This window comes from Triticum aestivum, chromosome 5D (genome assembly GCF_018294505.1).
Source record: "Triticum aestivum cultivar Chinese Spring chromosome 5D, IWGSC CS RefSeq v2.1, whole genome shotgun sequence".
Taxonomy (NCBI): Eukaryota; Viridiplantae; Streptophyta; class Magnoliopsida; order Poales; family Poaceae; genus Triticum; species Triticum aestivum.
Window position 1 is genome coordinate 9,942,620 of NC_057808.1, and position 21,774 is coordinate 9,964,393.

Genomic DNA, 21,774 nt, shown 5'->3' on the forward strand with positions numbered 1-21,774 from the left:
AACGATTGTCATGGCCGACCTTTTCGCTTCTATCTCTCGACCCAAAGGTGCGGAGTGTTTCCGAATACCTGAGCGGAAAAATAAACCGGGGTATGCGTGGAAACCAGGCATAGGGGTCATAGCTGCTTGAACAGACAAGTTGTATCCGGCTAGTTATGTTATATTACATTGAAATTGTAAGGAACGTCTTCCATAGAGAATAGTTCCGTTAAGGGTTCCTTTCCCTGGGTGTGCATGCATCTATGTGCATGTCCGGACTGTGATGAAAAAATCACAGTGTGTATAACTTCTGGGGGTTCATAACGGAGCGAGTGCAAAAACATCTTTAGTTCACTGACCGAATATTCCCTTAAGAACGCTAGCTTTCGGCTTCACCCAGTCTGAGGTACACATCTGGATGACCCGACAGTAACAATTGCAGAGGTGCTCCCTTTATGTCCTAGCCGAACTAGCGGGAACGTAGGGCATAAGCACAGGAGCCAGGCAACCCAGCTTGGCCAAAACTTAAGTCATATCGATGCATATAATGGCGAAGAAAAGGTACATATGGGAGAAAACGCATATGGGATGAGCTTTATGCTCGGAAAATAGAAATAGCAAGCTTGTGTCCAAGAAGCCCCCAGGTATGATAGACGTACATACTTCAAGATGTATGCGTCGGGGGTGCACGATCTAACCGCATGAAAGCCTTTAAGGCTAAAGAGAAAAAACGAAAAGAGAGAAAAAATGATGAAAACAATAAGAGGAAGGAGACGAACAAAGAGGTCGGCGCTAGGCATAGAATCTTCGGAGTCTGGCCGCGTTCCATGGATTCGGCTCTAGTCGATTGTCTGATGCATCACGCAAGCGGTACACTCCTCCGGTGAGAACTTCGTGATGATGAAGGGACCCTCCCACTTGGGCTTGATTTTGTCCTTTTTCTTCTCCGGCAGGCGTAGAACGAGTTTTGGCCTGCACTTCTCTGCTTTGATACCTGCAAGCCTGCTGTTGATAAAATGTGGAACGGGTTTTTGCGACGTTGCGCTCCTCCTCCAGGGCGTCTAGGCTGTCCTGCCGATCGAGCTCGACCTCTCTCTCTTCGTACATGCGCACTCGAGGTGAGTCATGAATAATGTCGCGGGGTAATACTGCCTCTACGCCGTACACCATGAAAAAAGGGGGTGTAACTGGTAGTGCGATTGGGCGTCGTCCGCAGCCCCCGTAGTACGGAGTTAAGCTCCTCAACCCAGTGCTTGTTTGATTCCTTCAAAGACCACACTAGTCTGGGTTTAATGCTGCTCATAATAAGACCATTGGCTCGTTTGACTTGGCCGTTTGTCTGTGGATGATAGGCAGAGGCGTAATCGAGCTTGATGCCCAGATTAGCGCACCAGGTTTTCACTTCGTCGGCTGTGAAATTGGAGCCGTTATCAGTGATGATGCTATGTGGAACACCATAATGGTGTACGACACCGGATATAAAGTCTATTACTGGCCCGGACTCGGCCGTTTTAACTGGTTTGGCCTCTATCCACTTGGTGAATTTATCCACCATGACTAGCAAATATTTTTTCTTATGGCTTCCTCCTTTAAGGGGTCCAACCATATCCAGTCCCCAGACCGCAAAAGGCCAAGTGATGGGGATTGTTTGTAGGGCGGTGGGGGGCATATGGCTTTGGTTGGCGAAGAGTTGGCATCCAACGCAACGTTGGACAAGGTCTTGTGCATCCGCTCAGGCCGTCGGCCAATAGAACCCTGTACGGAAGGCCTTGCTAACAAGGGCCCGAGCTGCGGCGTGGTGCCCGCCGAGACCGGCATGAATCTCAGCCAGGAGCTGTAGCCCCTCCTCCTCGGAGATACATCTTTGAAGGACTCCGGTAGCGCTTTTCTTATAGAGCTCCCCGTCGTGAACCTTGTAGGCCTTCGAACGCCGGACAATGCGGCGGGCCTCATTCTGGTCCTTAGGAAGCTCCTTCCTGTTAAGGTAGGCCAGGAAGGGTTCGGTCCATGGGGCAATGACTGCCATGATGAGAGATGCACCGACGGTGTTATTTCGGTGGCTGAGCCTCCGATGATGTCGGTGTTTTCGGAATCTGCGGTTGTGTTCGGATCCGGACCAGTGTTGCCGTTTTCCCCCTGCCACACCACGGATGGCTTAAAAAGCCTTTCCAGAAAGATATTAGGTGGGACGGGGTCGCACTTAGCACCGATACGAGCAAGAACGTCCGCCACTAGATTACTTTCTCGAGCCACATGATGGAACTCGAGCCCCTCGAACCGGGCCAACATTTTTATGACGGCATTACGATAAGCTGCCATCTTCGGATCTTTCGCATCGAAGTCTCCATTTATTTGAGATATTGCAAGGTTTGAGTCCCCGCGCACTTCTAGGCGTTGTATGCCCATGGAGACAGCCATCCGGAGACCATGCAATAAGGCCGCGTATTCGGCTGCATTGTTGGAGTTTGTGTATAGTATTTGGAGTACGTACTGAACGACGTCTCCAGTAGGTGAAGTTAAAACGACGCCCGCCCCTAGCCCTGCCAGCATTTTGGAGCCATCGAAATACATAACCCAATTGGAATATGTGCTGTACTCTTTGGGGAGTTCGGCCTCTATCCATTCGGCGACGAAGTCAGCCAGTACTTGGGATTTAATAGCTCGACGTGGTTTTGTATGTAATATAAAATGGAAGGAGCTCAATGGCCCATTTGGCAATCCGGCCCGTGGCATCGCGGTTGTTTATAATGTCATTGAGTGATACTTCAGAAGACACCGTGATCGAACACTCCTGGAAATAGTGACGGAGCTTTCGGGATGCCATGAAGACCGCGTATGCTATCTCTTGATAATGGGGGTGCCGGGATTTGCATGGTGTAAGGACAGTGGATACATAGTATACTTGCTTCTGAAGCGGGAATTTGTGTCCGTCCTGTTCTCGTTCAACGACGAGCATGGCGCTCACCACCTGATGTGTTGTCGATATGTATAATAACATCGGTTCGCCGACGTTTGGCGCGGCCAGGATTGGGTTGCTCGCAAGAAGGGTTTTTATTTCCTCCAGTCCGGCTGTTTTCGCGTCCGTCCGCTCGAAGTGATCGGTTCGCCATAGAAGGCGATAGAGTGGCAGTGCCTTTTCTCCCAATCTGGAGATAAAGCGGCTTAGAGCCGCCATGCAACCCGCGAGCTTTGGGACTTGTTTAATGTCTGTTGGCGTAGCCAATTGTGACAGAGCTCGGATTTTGGCTGGATTTGCTTCAATTCCTCTGTTGGAAACGATGAAGCCCAGCAGTTTTCCAGCGGGGACGCCGAAAACGCACTTTTCCGGATTGAGCTTAATGTCATACGCGCGGAGGTTATCAAATGTGAGACGTAAATCGTCTATTAGTGTTTCGACGCGCCTAGTTTTGATGACGACGTCGTCCACATAAGCTTCAACTGTCTTGCCGATTTGCTTCTCCAGGCATGTTTGAATCATGCGTTGGTATGTGGCGCCGGCGTTCTTGAGCCCGAAGGGCATGGTGTTGGAGCAGAATGGCCCATATGGGGTGATGAATGCTGTTGCAGCTTGATCGGACTCCTTCATTTTGATTTGATGGTATCCGGAATATGCATCAAGGAAACACAGTGAGTCGTGTCCTGCGGTAGCATCAATGATTTGATCAATGCAGGGGAGGGGAAAGGGATCCTTAGGGCAAGCCTTATTGAGGTCTTTAAAATCGACGCACAACCGCCAAGATTTGTCCTTCTTTGGTACCATAACCAGGTTTGCCAGCCAGTCCCGATGTTTTATTTCTCAGATGAATCCGGCCTCAATTAGCTTGGCCAGCTCCTCCCCCATAGCTTGGCGTTTGGGCTCGGAAAAGCGCCGCAGTGCTTGTTTGACTGGTTGTTATCCCTTTAAGATATTAAGGCTATGTTCGACCAGCTCACGTGGGATTCCACGCATGTCAGAAAGGTGCCAGGCGAATATATCCCAGTTTTCGCGAAGGAAATCCCTTAGTGCGGCGTCGACCGTTGGGTCTAGTTGTGCTCCAATAGATGCTGTCTTCTTGCGGTCCTTTGGGTGGACCTAGAATTTGACTATTTCTTCTGCCAGTTTGAAGGAGGTGGATTTGGGTCGTTTGTCTAAGATCACATCGTCCCTATCCACCGTGGAGCGCAGTGCGGTTAATTCTACGGCCGCGAGGGCTTCAGATAATGCCTCAAGGGCCAGGGATGCGGTTTTGTTTTCGGCACAGAGTGCTATGTCCGGACAAGACTGATTATGCCGCTTGGTCTGGGCATTTTGAGCTTCATATACCCGTAATGAGGTATAGCTTGGAAGCGTGTAAAAGAATCCCGCCCCAACAGGGCGTGCTATCCGCTGCTGAAAGGAGCCACTTGGAAGGTGATTTCTTCAGACCGATAATTCTCTGGCGTGCCAAATACCACATCAAGTGTGATTTTTCCCGCACACCGCGCCTCCCGACTGGGAATGATTCCTCGGAAGGTCGTGCTGCTTTGCTTGATGCGGCTCCTGTCTATTTCCATTTTGTGGAGTGTATGCTCATAGATGTGGTTTAGTCCGCTGCCACCGTCCATGAGGACCTTGGTGAGTCGAAAACCGTCCAAGATGGGACTGAGGACAAAAGCGGCTGGTGCTCGGACTGTCCTGTATTTTGGTTCATCGCCGGCATTAAAGGTTATGGCCGTGTCGTTCCAAGGGTTTACTGTGGCGATTTGACAGACTTCGGCGAGAACACGGAGTGCCCTTTTGTGCTTATTGTGTGGAGCGAATGTCTCAAAGACCGTCAGTATGCTGGGGTCGTCGTCTTCTGGAGGGTGTTGCTCTGGGGTGTTTTTGGTAAGGATGTCCTCGCCGCTTTTGGCTACCTGCCGGAGTATCCAACATGCTCTAAGGCTGTGGGTTGGTATGTTATCCGGTGTTGTGTGTATTTTGCATGGGCCATCGAACCATCCCTCCAGAACGGTTCCGCGCCGCGTAATGGGTTTGTATTTCTTGGCTATTGAACTAGGCGCGTCACGGGGATGCGCCCTTTTCGCCTGGACCAGTGGTTGAGTTGGGACCGATGGCTCCCAACAAGCTGCCTGATCCCTCCAGGCGCTTTCCATTGCGCTGTACTTCTATACGATAGTTTCCAAGTCAGCGAAGTGTAGTATGCGGCGGTGATTAATGGCGTTGAGGATTCCTTCGTTCGTGCAATTGTTGCGGAACGCTGATATCGCGTCCTCGTCGCGGCAATCTTTAAATACTTGACAAGGAGGAATCTGGCCCAGAAGTGGTGGACCTTTTCCTGAGACTGATGTTGTATGCTCGTGAGAGCGCTTATGTCTGGGTGGGTGGGTGGAATTGGATCTGGACCCTGACCCGATCGATGATCCGGAGTCTGAAGTTTTTCCAGACTTAACAGTCCGGGCTCCGGAGTATCTTCTGGTTGCCTTTGCCCGCCATCCGATTCTATGTTCGGAAGGTCGGTCACCTCCTTTTGCAGGTGGGTATCCGGCTCTGTAGGGTCGGCAATCCGGACGTAGTCCGTCTTCGGTATAGGGGAAGAGTCGCTGTCTTGCTCCTCGAGTACCGCTATCTGGTAGGTGATCGGTGGAGATTTGATTTCTCTTTGGTCGGGTCTGAGCCCGATCCGATCGTAATCTATGGCGATTCCCAGGGCGGCGATACGATCAAGGAGCTCGTTTAAAGACGAAAACTGCGCAGGATCCATCTTCTTGGAGTGTTTGGGGTCGATGCGAAGAGGATTTTCGATGGCCCGAGAGGTCATCGTCGGCTTAACGGCCGAACGGGCAGTCATGGTAAAGCTGCCCAACCGGAGGGTTTGGCCTGGGGCCAGTTCTCCTCCGGTAGTGATATTGTCTTTAAGGACGAGGCGAGTCATCGATCCTGTTATCGACGGCACAGTGGAACTCTCAATGAGAGCACCAATGTCAGTGTCAAAACCGGCGGATCTTGGCAAGGGGGTCCCGAACTGTGCGTCTAAGGTCAATGGTAACAGGAGACAGGGGACACGATGTTTACCCAGGTTTGGGCCCTCTCTATGGAGGAAATACCCTACTTCCTTCTTGATTGATCTTGATGGATATGAGTATTACAAGAGTGACCTACCACGAGATCGTAATGGCTAAACCCTAGAAGTCTAGCCTGTATGACTATGGTAATGAGTCTCTCTTTCCGGACTAAGTCCTCCGGTTTATATAAACACTGGGAGGATCTAGGGTTACACAGGGTCGGTTACAAAGAAAGGAATCTACATATCCGGTCGCCAAGCTTGCCTTCCACGCCAAGGAGAGTCCCATCCGGACACGGGTGCAGTCTTCGGTCTTCATATCTTCACGGCCCATCAGTCTGGCCCATGGCTAACAGGCCGGACGCCCGAGGACCCCTTAGTCCAGGACTCCCTCAGTAGGGATTGCCATGCAATAGATGCATTAAGAGCTATAAGTGTATGAAAGCTCAATATGAAAACTAAGTGGGTGTGCATCTAATCCTATAATGAAAAATTCCCACTAGTATATGAAAGTGACAACATAGGAGACTCTCCATATGAAAAACATGGTGCTACTTTGAAGCACAAGTGTGGAACTAGCATGCCCCTTCTCTCTTTTTTTCTTTTTTTCTTTCTTTTTTTTCTTTTTTTCTTTTCTTCTTTTTCCCCTTTTTTTTCTCTCTTTGTCCGGAGTCTCATCATCCTTTCCTCACTGGGAAATGCTCTAAAAAATGAATAATGATGATCATCACACTTCTATTTACTTATAACTTAATAGAAATAAAATTTACAACTTGATACCTATAACAAAGTATGACTCTATATGAATGCCTATGGCAGTGTACCTGGATGTGCAATGATCTAGCGTAACATGTATAAAAATGATGAACGATGGCTGAGCCGTAACTACTATGTCAGCTATATGATCATGAAAAGCAATATGACAATGAATGATCAAGTCATCAAAACAGAAGCGGTGGAAATTGCATGACAATATATCTCGGAATGGCTATGGAATGGCCATAATAGGTAGGTATGGTGGCTGTTTTGACGAAGATATAATAAGGCTTATGTGTGATAGAGCGTATCATATCACGGGGTTTGGATGCACCAGCGAAGTTTGCATCGGCTCTCAAGGTGAGAAAGGGCAATGCACGGTACCGTAGAGGCTGGCAAATTGCGGAAAGGTAAGAATGTGTATAATCCATGGACTCACATTAGTCATAAAGAACTCATACACTTATTGCAAAAGTATATTAGCCCTCGAAGCAAAGTACTACTACGCATGCCCCTAGGGGGATAGATTGGTAGGAAAAGACCATCGCTCGTCCCTGACCGCCACTCATAAGGAAGACAATCAATAATAAATCATGCTCCAACTTCATAGCATAACGAGAGACTATACGTGCATGCTTCGGGAATCACAAACCTTAACACCAGTATTCTTACCAAGCACAACCGTTTACTAGTACCTGCCACATATTACCATCTCTATATCGCAAAACTAATGCAAGGAATCAAACATATCATATTCAATGATCCATAAGTTTTATGTAGGATTTCATGACTAACCATGCAAATGACCAATTCCTTTTGACTCTCTAAATAGATATAAGTGAAGCATGAGAGTTTAATTCTTTCTACAAAATATCATGCTCTAATAACTATAAGTGAAGCGAAAGAGCATTCTACAAACAACGGTTTTCTATGTGAAGAGAAACAGGCAATCCAAATTTCAAATGATATAAGTGAAGCACATGAAGCATTCTATAAAGCCACACTCAAAAGATATAAGTGAAGTGCAACAAGAATTCTATAAATCAACCACGGACTATCTCATACCAGCATGGTGCACGAAAGAAAAGTAAAAACTAAGCGCAAAAGACGCTCCAAGATTTACGCATATCACATGAACGAAACGAAGACGAAAACATACCGATACTTGTTGAAGAAAGATGGGATGCCTTCCAGGGCATCCCCAAGCTTAGACGCTTGAGTCTCCTTGAATATTTACTTGGGGGTGCCTTGGGAATCCCTAAGCTTGAGCTCTTGACTCTCCTCCTTCTCCTCATATCGATACCTCTCGATCTTTGATCACTTCATCCACGCAAAACTCAACAGAAAGCTTGGTAAGCCCCGTTAGTATAATAAAACAAATCACTACTCTAAGTACTGTTGCAAACCAATTCATATTTTGTTTTTGCATTGTAGCTACTGTAATATAACCTTTTCATGGCTTATTCCACTGATAGAATCGATAGTTTCATCAAAACAAGCAAAACAATGAATTAAAAACAGAATCTGTCTTAAATAGGACAGTTTGTAGTAATCTGAACATTCACCATACTTTTGGTACTCCAAAAATTCTGAAAAATTAGGAAAAAATAAAACAATTGTATAGCAAGACTGTGCAAAAAGTTCCAGAAACTTTCGACATTCCAATAAACAATGTAAAATCGTGCACTACAGCCAAAGTTTCTATTTTTGCACCGCACATACCAACAAACAATCTACTCATCCTAAAGGCAAATTTTGGCACATTATTTTTATAATACAATGGAATTGTACAAGGGGATAATTATTTTTCTGAGAATCTTCATGAAAAATTCTACATTGTTCCCATGAGCATGCACACAAGTGTTCAAGGTCGACCCTCACTTCTCCAATGCATAACTTCCAATCGCTTCTCTTTTGTGAAAAACTTTTTAAGTTCCCCTCTGTGTTTTTTTGTTTTTAAACTTTGTAAAAGCACTCAACAGAAATAAATGACTCTCTAATACTTCCGGCTTGTCTCCCTGGCAGCGCTTTCTTTAAAGCCATTAAGCTAGGCATAAAGTGCTCAAGTAATGAATCCACCCGGATCCCAAGGTATATCAAAGCCAATTTTAATTAGCAATGATTTGGCATTTAGTAATGAGCACAAAGAAACATATATCATGCAATGACGAAGTCTAACTCTCTTCCTATGCAGCGGCATGTCATACAAGAAACATTCATGCACATCAAGTAAAGGTCAATACATAACATAAGAAGTTTCTTGCAATTCTTTCGTGTTGGAGACATGGAGAGGCGGAGATGTAGTTCCTCTCTCATAATAATTGCAAGTAGGAGCACCAAACACATGCATATTACATTCATAAAAATTATCATGTGCAACGGTAAAAGGTAACCCATCAATGTAATCCTTAATATGTGCAAACTTCCCCGATATAGTGTAGTTGGGAGAATTCAAAAATATAATAGGACTATCATGTGTGGGTGCAATAGCAACAATTTCATTTTTAACATAAGAGACAATTGTAAGTTCATCTCCATAAGAATAATTCATACTGGCATCATGGCCACAAGCATAGCAAGCATCAAGTTCATCAAAAAGGGATATTTCAAATGAATCAACGGGATCATAGCAATCATCATAGCATTCATCCTTCGGTAAGAACGAAGGGACATTAAACAATGTAAGAGTTGAAGAGTTAATCTCATTAGAAGGTGGGCACGGGTAGCTAATCCGCTCTTCCTCCTTTTGTTCTTCGCTCTCCTCAGTATCTTTTTCATCCAATGAGCTCACAGTTTCATCAATTTCTTCTTTCATAGACTCCTACAAAATATTAGTCTCTTCTGGGACAGCAGAGAAGTACTCAATATATTCTTTAACATAAGCACTAGAAGCATAGTTTTGATAGCAATATTTAAGTATGGCAAAATTTTCAGATTTGTAAAGAGTAGCATCATACTTTTCAATCAAAGAAGCGATTTCATAGGCACCCTTGGCATAAGAAGATAAGATTCCATTATCCTTAAACTCACATTCGAAGGGAAGGTGTTTTTTAGGGTCCTCAGAACAACAAGTAAAATGATCTATTTCGCATAGATTCAAAGCATAGCAATATAAACTATTAATATGATGCCACAAAAGTTTCCCTTTCTGAGATAAGTGGTGTTGCATAAAATAAGCATGCTCATTTAATGATTTTCCCTCAACTAAGCTAGTTGGGTTTTCGGCACGAGCACATATGGATCGAAGATGATCCAAATAGAGAACTTCAGTAGTATGATAGATTTTGGGTGGGTCTTCAACCATTGGTTTAGTAGGTACAACTAATTTGTTTTGGTATTTTGCGTTTCCTACCCATAACTAAAGATAGAAAACAAGAGCACAAAATAAAAACTACTTAGTGATAAAGTAAGTAAGCACACACGATAATATTCACCCCACGCTATTGCTCCCCGGCAACGGCACCAGAAAAGGTCTTGATAACCCACAAGTATAGGGGATCGTGTGTAGCCTTCTTCGATAAATAAGAGTGTCGAACCGAACGAGGAGCTAAAGGCAGAACAAATATTCCCTCAAGTTCTATCGACCACCGATACAACTCTACGCACACTTGACGTTTGCTTTACCTAAAACAAGTATGAAACTATTTTGCAAGAATAAAACTACGAGTACTTTGCGGGAATAAAACTACGAATAAATTGCAAGGTAAAAAAGTGGATAGCTTTTGTCAACAAGAAAGTCATTTGTCCCTAGGCAATCGATAACAAGTACCGGCAATCATTCTTGTAATTCTACATGAGGGAGAGGCATGAGCTAACATACTTTCTCTACTTGGATCATATGCACTTATGATTGGACCCCTAGCAAGCATCCGCAACTACTAAAGATCATTAAGGTCGTGAAACCCAACCATAGCATTAAGTATCAAGACCTCTTTTTCCCATATGCAACAACCCACCTACTCAGGTTTAAGCTTCTGTCACTCTCGCAACCCACCATAAGCGAAACATGAACGTATTGCAACACCCTACAGCGGGGACCCCTCATGTTTGCATGAGATGGAGGACACCATAGGACATCACCATAAATAAAATATACAATCATACCAACCAAGATCCAGATTAAGCCATAGGACAAAACGGATCTACTCAAACATCATAGGATAGACAAATATCATTGGGAAATAATATATGAATTTGAGCACCATGTTTAAGTAGAGATTACGACGGGGACAAGAGGTGTTACACCACTGCATAGAGGGGGGACAGTTGGTGTTGACGGCAGCAAGATTGTTGATGTAGATCGCCGTCACGATCCTTGCCCCGGTGGCACTCCGGCGCCACCGGGAGAGAGGGGGAGAGAGCCCCCCTCCTTCTTCTTCTTCTTCCTTGGCCTGCCCCCTAGGTTGGAGGAGAGTTCGCCCTCTGGTCCATGGCCTCCAGGGCGGCGGAGGGGCGGGAGCCCGTTGATACGTCTCCATCGTATCAATAATTTTTTATTGTTCCACGCCAATATTCTACAACTTTTACATACTTTTGGCTAATTTTTATACTATTTTTGGGACTAACATATTGATCCAGTGCCCAGTGCCAGTTCCTGTTTGTTGCATGTTTTTTGTTTCGCAGAAAATCCAGATCAAACGGAGTCCAAACGGGATAAAAACTTACGGAGATATTTTTTGGAATATATGTGAATTTTGGGAAGTCGAATCAACGCGAGACGATGCCCGATGGGCCCATGAGGGTGAGGGGCGCGCCCTGGGCCCTTGTGGCTACTCCATAAGGCGGTTTGTGCCTTTCTTTTGCCGCAAGAAATCCGATATCCGGATAAAAATCTTGTCAAAATTTCAGCCCAATCGGAGTTACGGATCTCCGGGAATTTAAGAAACCGTGAAAGGGCAGAATCAGGGAGTGCAGAAACAGAAGGAAACAGAGAGAGAGATCCAATCTCGGAGGGGCTGTTGCCCCTCCGCCGCCATGGAGGCCATGGACCAGAGGGGAAACCCTTCTCCCATCTAGGGGTAAGGTCAAGGAAGAAGAAGAAGAAGAGGGGCTCTTTCCCCTTCTCTCCCTGTGGCGCCGGAACGCTGCCAGGGCCATCATCGTCACCGCAATCTGCACCAACAACTTCACCGCCGTCATCACCAACTCTCTCCCCCTCTATGCAGTGGTGTAACCCCTCTTTTACCCGCTGTAATCTCTACTTGAACATGGTGCTCAATGCTATATATTATTTCCCAATGATGTATGGCTATCCTATGATGTTTGAGAAGATCCGTTTTGTCCTATGGGTTAATTGATGATCGTGGTTGGTTTGAGTTGCATGTTTTATTACTTGTGCTGTCCTATGGTGCTCTCCGTGTCATGCAAGCGTGAGGGATCCCCGCTGTAGGGTTTGCAATATGTTCATGATTTGCTTATGGTGGGTGGCGTGAGTGACAGAAGCACAGACCCGAGTAAGTAGGTTGTTTGCGTATGGGAGTAAAGAGGACTTGATGCCTTATAATGCCATGGTTGGGTTTTACCTTAATGATCTTTAGTAGTTGCGGATGCCTTCTAGAGTTCCAATCATAAGTGCATATGATCCAAGAAGATAAAGTATGTTAGCTTATTGTAACGCCCACAATGCGGCTATATCTCCCATGTGTCGAGGCACGACATAGAGGCATAACCGCATTGTGGTATTGTCGCAAGAAGGGTTATCTTCACACAATCCCATGTAATGAACAAGAATGGGATAACGAGAGTTGGCTTACAATCGCCACTTCACACAATACATAAATATAATTCATACATCATCCAAAATCCACACATAGACCGGCTACGGTCAAATCCAAATGAAAATAAGATAACCCCAAATGCTAGATCCCCGATCGTCCCAACTGGGCTCCACTACTGATCATCGGGAAAAGAAACATAGTAACGACGACGTTCCTCGTCGAACTCCCACTTGAGCTCGGTTGCGTCATCTGCACTGGCATCGTCGGCACCTGCAACTGCTTTGGTAGAATCTGTGAGTCACGAGGACTCAGCAATCTCACACCCGCGAGATCAAGACTATATAAGCTTATAGGAAAGGATGGTGTAATGAGGTGGAGCTGCAGCGACACTAAGCATATATGGTGGCTAACAAACGCAAGTGAGAGCGAGAAGAGAAGCAACGCAACGGTCGCGAAGCTAGAAATGATCAAGAAGTGATCCTGAAACTACTTACGTTCATGCATAACACGAACCGTGTTCACTTCCCGGACTCCGCCGAGAAGAGACCATCACGGCTACACACACGGTTGATGTATTTTACTTGGGTCAAGTGACAAGTTCTCTACAATCGGACATTAACAAATTCCCATCTGCCTCATAACCGCGGGCACGGCTTTCGAAAGATAATACCCTGCAGGGGTGTCCCAACTTAGCCCATCATAAGCTCTCACGGTCAACGAAGGATAAACCTTCTCCCGGAAAGACCCGATCAGTCTGGGAATTTCGGTTTACAAGACATTTCGACAATGGTAAAACAAGAATAGCAAAGCCACCCGAATGTGCCGACAAATCCCGATAGGAGCTGCACATATCTCATTCTCAGGGCACACCGGATTGTCCAAGCTTCCGATAGGCGAGCCCAGAGTTGCCCCTGGTGGCCACCGGCGACTGACAGGTTGGACCAATACTCAGAGGAGCACTGGCCCGAGGGTTTAAATAAAGATGACCCTCGGGCTCGCGAAAACCCAAGGGAAAAGGCTTAGGTGGCAAATGGTAAAACCAAAGTTGGGCCTTGCTGGAGGAGTTTTATTCAAGGCGAACTATCAAGGGGGTCCCATAAATCACCCAACCGCTTAAGGAACGCAAATTCAAGGAACATAATACCGGTATGACGGAAACTAGGGCGGCAAGAGTGGAACAAAACACCAGGCATAAGGCCGAGCCTTCCACCCTTTACCAAATATATATAGGTGCATTAATTAAATAAGAGATATTGTGATATTCGAAAATATCCTTGTTCCAACATGGAACCAACTTCAACTTCACCTGCAACTAACAACGCTATAAGAAGGGCTGAGGAAAAGCGGTAACTTAGCCAAACAACGGTTTGCTAGGAAAGGATGGTTAGAGGCTTGACATGGCAAATTTGGGAGGCATGATATAGCAAGTGGTAGGTAGCGCAGCATGGCAAAGAACGAACAACTAGCAAGGCAAAGATAGAAGTGATTTCGAGGGTATGGTCATCTTGCCTGCAAGGTTCTCAGAGTTGTCGAAAGCTTGATCCTCGTAAGCGTACTTAACAGGATCCTCGTTCACGAACTCATCTCCCGGCTCTACCCAAAACAAGAACACAAGCAACGGAACCACAATCAATCACGGGAAAAGCACAAGCAACATGATGCAAAACACGAATGATATGCAAGATATGATGTGTGATGCATATGCGTCCTCCGGAGGAAAAATAATGAACAAGGCAGTAACTTCGCAAACCAAGCATGCCACTGGAAAGATGAGATGATTTCGGTCGAAATCGATATAAAGATCACCGGAAACGGATGCACGGTTTACAAATGGCAAGCAAAACAAGAATGACACGAATCTGCGATTAACAGCATGATAGCACTTAGAATACATCAAGAAACTATGCTACAGCACTCCAACATAGCAACAAAACATATGGAAGTAATCTACAATAGATGCTTTACAAAAGATGAACACTGAGCTACATCTAGATTACAACATAACAGGTTCAAACAAGCATGGCAAAAGTGCAAAAGATATCAGGTTCACAGACTTAGTGAAATTACTGGACATGGCATAAACAGCATCAGGTAGCAATTTTCAGAGCTAGCAATCAACATAGCAAAACAAGGCCTGGCATGAATCTACTAAATGCATAGAACAAAAGTCCCTTACTGACCATAAGCCAAAAAGGACCAGAAGATATGATGACAACCATGTAAACATAGCAAGTTTCGTTAACAAGATTCAGACTTAGCAGAAAATAGAGCATGGCAGAAACAGACATTATGAGGTCATCTTTGTGAGCTTGATGCACTCATCACAAAGCAATGCATGACAAAAAAAGCATACCTACAGAAAGTTGGCATGTTTATGAAGCTAACCATGGCAAGATCAAGTTCATATCATGTATGGATCAAGTACAACCACCTTGGCAAAATTGAATAACACGTAAACAACCTTCCAGAAATATTTTATAGCAAAAGTAGAGCAAGATTGAGTCATGCAATGGCACTCCATAATTGCAAACAAGGGAATGGATGGATAGAGCACAACTATATATACAAAACATCCTTACTGAACATCACCAAAAGGAGCATGGATCTCTCTTTAGACACATGGATATATGGCAACAAAATAACAGCAGTCACAGACTTGGTAAAATTACCAAGTCCCTGAAATCAGAAACATCACGGAGCCTAGTTTGCATGCCTGTGCTAGTCAACACATAGATCACACAAATACATGGCATACACTTCTGTAAAGATGGCATGGCATACATCAAAACACATGTAGAGCTCATGCCAATAAAATGCACACATCAATAGCAACAAAAATAACAAATCACCAAGTTCTGATAAGTAACAGCAGTTAACAGCAACTAGCACTCTTGCACCAGAGATTTGGGCATCAAGATGGACTCAAATGAACATGGTGCAATGGAACAAAATGAAGAGCATCTCGTAACGAACATTTTGATATATCACACGCGCGAAACGAAGCTATATGCAGAGACTTATGATGCAATGAACAGGAGCACATATTCTGCAAATATTTCAGGACTTGAGGATTTCGGGAGAGGGAGAGTCAACCTCCTCGTGGGATCTGGATCGGCCGGATCCGAGCTCGCTGGAGAATGGGCCGGCGCAGCGGGGGAGAGGGCGACGACGAGGGAGAGGAAGGAGGCGGGGCGGCGCGAGGCGTCGGCGAGGCGCCGGGCGGAGCGGCGCGGGCGGCGGCGCTGGCGGCGGCGCCGGTGACGGGGCACGGCGTCGCCGGCGGCGGCGGCGCCGGAGGACGGCGACGCGGCGGGCTGGCAGCCGCGGAGGCGCGCGGGAGGAGGGCGGCGGCGGCTCGGGCCACGGGGCGGAGGAGGCGCGGGCCGTGAGGGCCCCGCACGGGCCCCGGGCGGGCCGGCGGCGATGTGGGCGCAGCGCTGACGTGTCGCGCCGTGAGTGGCTGCGGGCGGCAGCGGAATTTGTCCGGCACCGGGCGGACGTGTCCGGCGCGCGGAGGGAGATTTGCTAGGGTTTGATCTGCGAAGATTTTCGGAGGGGGGAGGTGTTTTTATAGGTAGAGGGAGCTAGGAGACTCCAAATGGAGTGTGGTTTTCGCCCACACGATCGTGATCAAACGACCTAGAGAATGGAAGAGACTTAGAGGGGTTTTGGGCTATTTGGAGGGGGGTTTTGCTGCAACACCCAAAAGGCATCTACGGTTACCCGGTTAACCGTTGGAGTACCGAACGACCTCCAAATGGCACGAAACTTGACAGGTGGTCTACCGGTGGTATACCAAGGCCACTTGGCAAGCCTCGGTCCATTCCGATGACGTTCAACACCCGCTCACGAAAAGAAAACAAGAGGGGTGCGCCGGAGGAGGTGGGAGTGCCGGATTGCAAAACGGACAACGGGGAATATGCTCGGATGCAAGAGACGAACACGTATGCAAATGCAATGCACATGATGACATGATATGAGATGCATGACATGAACAAAATGCAAAACGAAAGACAAAACCCGACCACGAAGGGAATATCATAACACATAGCCGAAAATGGCGAGAGTTGGAGTTACAAATATGGAAAGTTACATCCGGGGTGTTACAACACTCCACCACTACGAGAGGATCTCGTCCCGAGATCTAGGATGGCACCGGAGGGAAAACGGAAGAGGAAAAGGTAAAACAAAGTTGCTTCTTTGACAAACTAGTGAAACTAAAGAACCTTGAGAGGTTAAACAATTTTTAGAAAAGAATACAACGGAGATGAACGAGATTACAAACACTCCGTTAGAAAAGGAGAACAAGGAACATTATGAGAACCTTGTGGGTTGAAGACATGAAACAAGGGCTTAACGAACCAAAAGAATATGAAACCACACCGATATAACGAGATAGCCAAGGAACAAGAATGACATCATTTTGACAGCACTCCGATTGAAAAAGAGAAGGAAACTTGATAAGATGAAAAGAAATTGACGAGATGACACCACACTCTGGTTAAATGGATAAGCAAGGAAAGAAGATGATCTTGACAAAACGAGAAGATGGGTCGAATAGAGCGATATCACAATGCCTCCGGTAGAAATGAAAAAAATGGAGAAGAACGGAGTTGTTGAAAAATCAACAAAGAAAGGATATGATCTTCGTGGGCTTATGGAGATATCTCAAAACTTGAGGTGAAATTGTGCCACGAACGAAAACAATTGCTTGCTTGAGATCAACGAAGAGATGAAAACTTCTCTCGCCGAGAGGATAGGAGAAAACTTGGATCATTGATAAGCACCGTAATAGCAACATTCCTTAGGGAAGGCTTTAGGTGAAACATGACACAAGATAAATCCAACGAAGAGATTGGTGGATTTAAAATATCTCATTCTTGGCAACATGGGAATCATGAAAAGCGAACTCAAATTGTCAAGAATGACATAACACCACCTCGGATGATAAGGTAGAATGAATTGCACTTCGAAATGCAAGATGAAGAATACTTGAACTCCTCTGAAAAGAATCTCGGTGAACACTTCGAGAAGGAATTAAATCCTTGATGAACCATCATGTAGAGCCTCCATGAAGAAATCCGATAATAAAAGGATGATAGAAAGAAAGAGAAGTTGAAAACACCAGGTGAAGCCTTGCAGTGATAAGATGAAGTTTTGAAATGATATAACCGAGAAAACTTGGAACTCCGGAAAGAAAGATGAACAAATGAAATCAAGAATTTTGATGAACCTCCGGAATAAGGAATTGAATTTACTCGATGAAACAAGAATAATAATTGCATTATGCTCATCCTTCACCAATTAGTTGATGACAAGCAATGGATTTGTCATACTACTTATTTTCGTAGAAAGGATTAAGATAGATATGGCGCAAACTTGGGAAGGTCTTGATGGGACCACCGGTAGGATTTGGAAACAACGAATGAATTAATATGATAACGAAGGAATAGAAATCTTGAACGAACCACCGTAAGAATTGAAAATGAACGAAGAAAAGATAAAGAAACATCGGGAAGAATTAGAAAATGAACGAAGGTACTTGAGAGAATTTAGATACAAGTGAACGCAGAGATCCCGAGCTGATTAGATAATACTTGAATGATGCACTGGAAGAATTCGAGAACGAGAGCTGAAAGCTTAGAACGAAGAAATCTTCTGAAATGATGGCCTTCGGAGAATCAAACTGAAAAGACTCCTGAAATGCTCCGGATGGGTGAAAAGAATTCTCACAATGAAAACAATTATGAGAGGATGGCATCAAGCTAGAACCATGAATCTTCAAGAGAATGGACAAGACTTAGGAGAAATCCTTCTTCGGTCTTTAAATGTTGAGAATGATGACGAGAAACACCACCATGAAATGTTGAGATACTCCGGGATGAAAAATATAAAGGTTGGACCAACGATGAAAAGAATTTGGAAGATCTTGGAGAAAGACATCTGACTGATGATAACTCATTCTTACGTCAAACTTTGAAAAGAATTTGGGAATAGCTCCAGGAAAATTAGAAGAGTCAGGTAAGATCCTAGGAAAAGACCTGTGGGTTAGGACCCACTCAAAAGAAACACCGTTGGAATGATTTTTAAGAGAGACTGCAACGGTTGAATTAAATGGCTTGAATAAGGTAAGACCTCGAAATAGCTAGAAAGGATTAAGAATAGAAACATGAATCCTCTGGGATACCTTCAGCACTCCAGATAAACATTTGAAACGATGAAAGGATACGATCAACACCAAAAGCTTCAATTGAATCCACCGGAAAAGAATACGAGAATGAAGAATGATAAACTTGAAGCTTCCTTAGCATCTTCATGAGAAATCACCGGTTAAGAACATGGAGGAAAAGAATGAAGAGACTTCACATCCATAAGATGGATACTTGATTAAGAAATCTGAGTCCTTGAAGAAAAAGGGTGGGAGGGCGGGAAAACAAAGGCAACTTGGGGCAGATGAAACAAACAACGTTGAGAAAACTTATTATTGATCTTGCGAATGTTGGAATGATCGGATTTACTTGAAGAGAAGCACACCGTTTGGAAAGGATTGAAAAGACAACCTTGATTATCAAGAAGGATTAGCATCCACATAAAAATATGAGAACACCACTTAGAATAAGGTATGGAATCAACACTTGACATCGAAGCAACTCGAATACCACAATTCAAAACAAAACAAAGTATTGGCTTGCAGAATAAGCCGGAACAAACATATGATAGAGATTTCGTCCGAAGTTTTCGTGGTGGGGCCCACACGGGCTCAATCGTACAGCACCATCATGTACAAGGCAGTGCACATGACATACGAAGCGTCCCCGAGTCGGCATAGCCAAGGACACTTTAAGACACTACGAGACTACTGTAAAACCAACCGTGGAAAAGCGGACCACTAGACGTCGAACCCCAATCTCATATCATGCGTCTGTCGGAAAGATATCATAGGAGCTACTTGAATTCCCACTTATAAACTCCCGAAACTTTCTAGTTATGCAATCTGGTGTTGGGGATACAGAGGACACAAAAATATATCACCCAAACTAGCAATCCCTAGATCCAGCTGTATCCATCCATCAACACATAACCAAGAAACCTTCGGAAATCGTGTACCTCAACCTTCGAAAAGCATCCGTTATACTAGTTATGGCAATACTCCCGAACTCCCGCCCCAGTACTGGGTGGCGTCGAGGTGATCTCACCAACAACTGCATAAAAGAGATTTCGATGTCGGCGAAACTCAGGTATTCCAGAACTGCAACGATAAAATTGTGACGACAACACCTCAGAGCTCAACTCCCCGGGACACTGCCACAACCCCTAAATGTCAGGAGGCACCAAGAACAATGTTCTCGTCACAAAACCATCGGAACAATTCCAAGATACCCGCGTGATCCTAAAAAAAATTGAAGTGAAATTTGAGGAGAGAAGTGTCAAAACTTCTACGTCAGGAGACCTCACCAGAGCGACGAAGGGACTGAGGAGTAAAAAGAATCCTACTCTCCGATATATATAATCCTAAGACTCAAAACATTTTTGTTCTAGACTCAACAACGCCAGCGATTCGATCAAGCAGGGGGCTCCTAAGTCGGGGATGGCTCGGATTACCAACTTGTAACGCCCACAATGCGGCTATATCTCCCACGTGTCGAGGCACGACTTAGAGGCATAACCGCATTGTGGTATTGTCGCAAGAAGGGTTATCGTCACACAATCCCATGTAATGAACAAGAATGGGATAACGAGAGTTGGCTTACAATCGCCAATTCACACAATACATAAATATAATTCATACATCATCCAAAATCCACACATAGACCGGCTACGGTCAAATCCAAATGAAAATAAGATAACCCTAAATGCTAGATCCCCGATCGTTCCAACTGGGCTCCACTACTGATCATCGGGAAAAGAAACATAGTAACGACGACGTTCCTCGTCGAACTCCCACTTGAGCTCGGTTGCGTCATCTGCACTAGCATCGTCGGCACCTGCAACTGCTTTGGTAGAATCTGTGAGTCACGAGGACTAAGCAATCTCACACCCGCGGGATCAAGACTATATAAGCTTATAGGAAAGGATGGTGTAATGAGGTGGAGCTGCAGCGGCACTAAGCATATATGGTGGCTAACAAACGCAAGTGAGAGCGAGAAGAGAAGCAACGCAACGGTCGCGAAGCTAGAAATGATCAAGAAGTGATCCTGAAACTACTTACGTTCATGCATAACACGAACCGTGTTCACTTCCTGGACTCCGCCGAGAAGAGACCATCACGGCTACACACACGGTTGATGTATTTTACTTGGGTCAAGTGACAAGTTCTCTACAACCGGACATTAAAAAATTCCCATCTGCCTCATAACCGCGGGCACGGCTTTCGAAAGATAATACCCTGCAGGGGTGTCCCAACTTAGCCCATCATAAGCTCTCACGGTCAACGAAGGATAAACCTTCTCCCGAAAAGACCCGATCAGTCTCGGAATTCCGATTTACAAGACATTTCGACAATGGTAAAACAAGACCAGCAAAGCCACCCGAATGTACCGACAAATCCCGATAGGAGCTGCACATATCTCGTTCTCAGGACACACCGGATTGTCCAAGCTTCCGATAGGCGAGCCCAGAGTTGCCCCTGGTGGCCACCGGCGACTGACAGGTTGGACCAATACTCAAAGGAGCACTGGCCCGGGGGTTTAAATAAAGATGACCCTCGGGCTCGCGAAAACCCAAGGGAAAAGGCTTAGGTGGCAAATGGTGAAACCAAAGTTGGGCCTTGCTCGAGGAGTTTTATTCAAGGCGATCTGTCAAGGGGGTCCCATAAATCACCCAACCGCATAAGGAACGCAAACTCAAGGAACATAATACCAGTATGACGGAAACTAGGGCGGCAAGAGTGGAACAAAACACCAGGCATAAGGCCGAGCCTTCCACCCTTTACCAAATATATATAGGTGCATTAATTAAATAAGAGATATTGTGATATTCCAAAATATCCATGTTCCAACATGGAACCAACTTCAACTTCACCTGCAACTAACAACGCTATAAGAAGGGCTGAGCAAAAGCGGTAACTTACCCAAACAACGGTTTGCTAGGAAAGGATGGTTAGAGGCTTGACATGGAAAATATGGGAGGCATGATATAGCAAGTGGTAGGTAGCGCAGCATGGCAAAGAACGAACAACTAGCAAAGCAAAGATAGAAGTGATTTCGAGGGTATGGTCATCTTGCCTGCAAGGTTCTCAGAGTTGTCGAAAGCTTGATCCTCGTAAGCGTACTCAACAGGATCCTCGTTCACGAACTCGT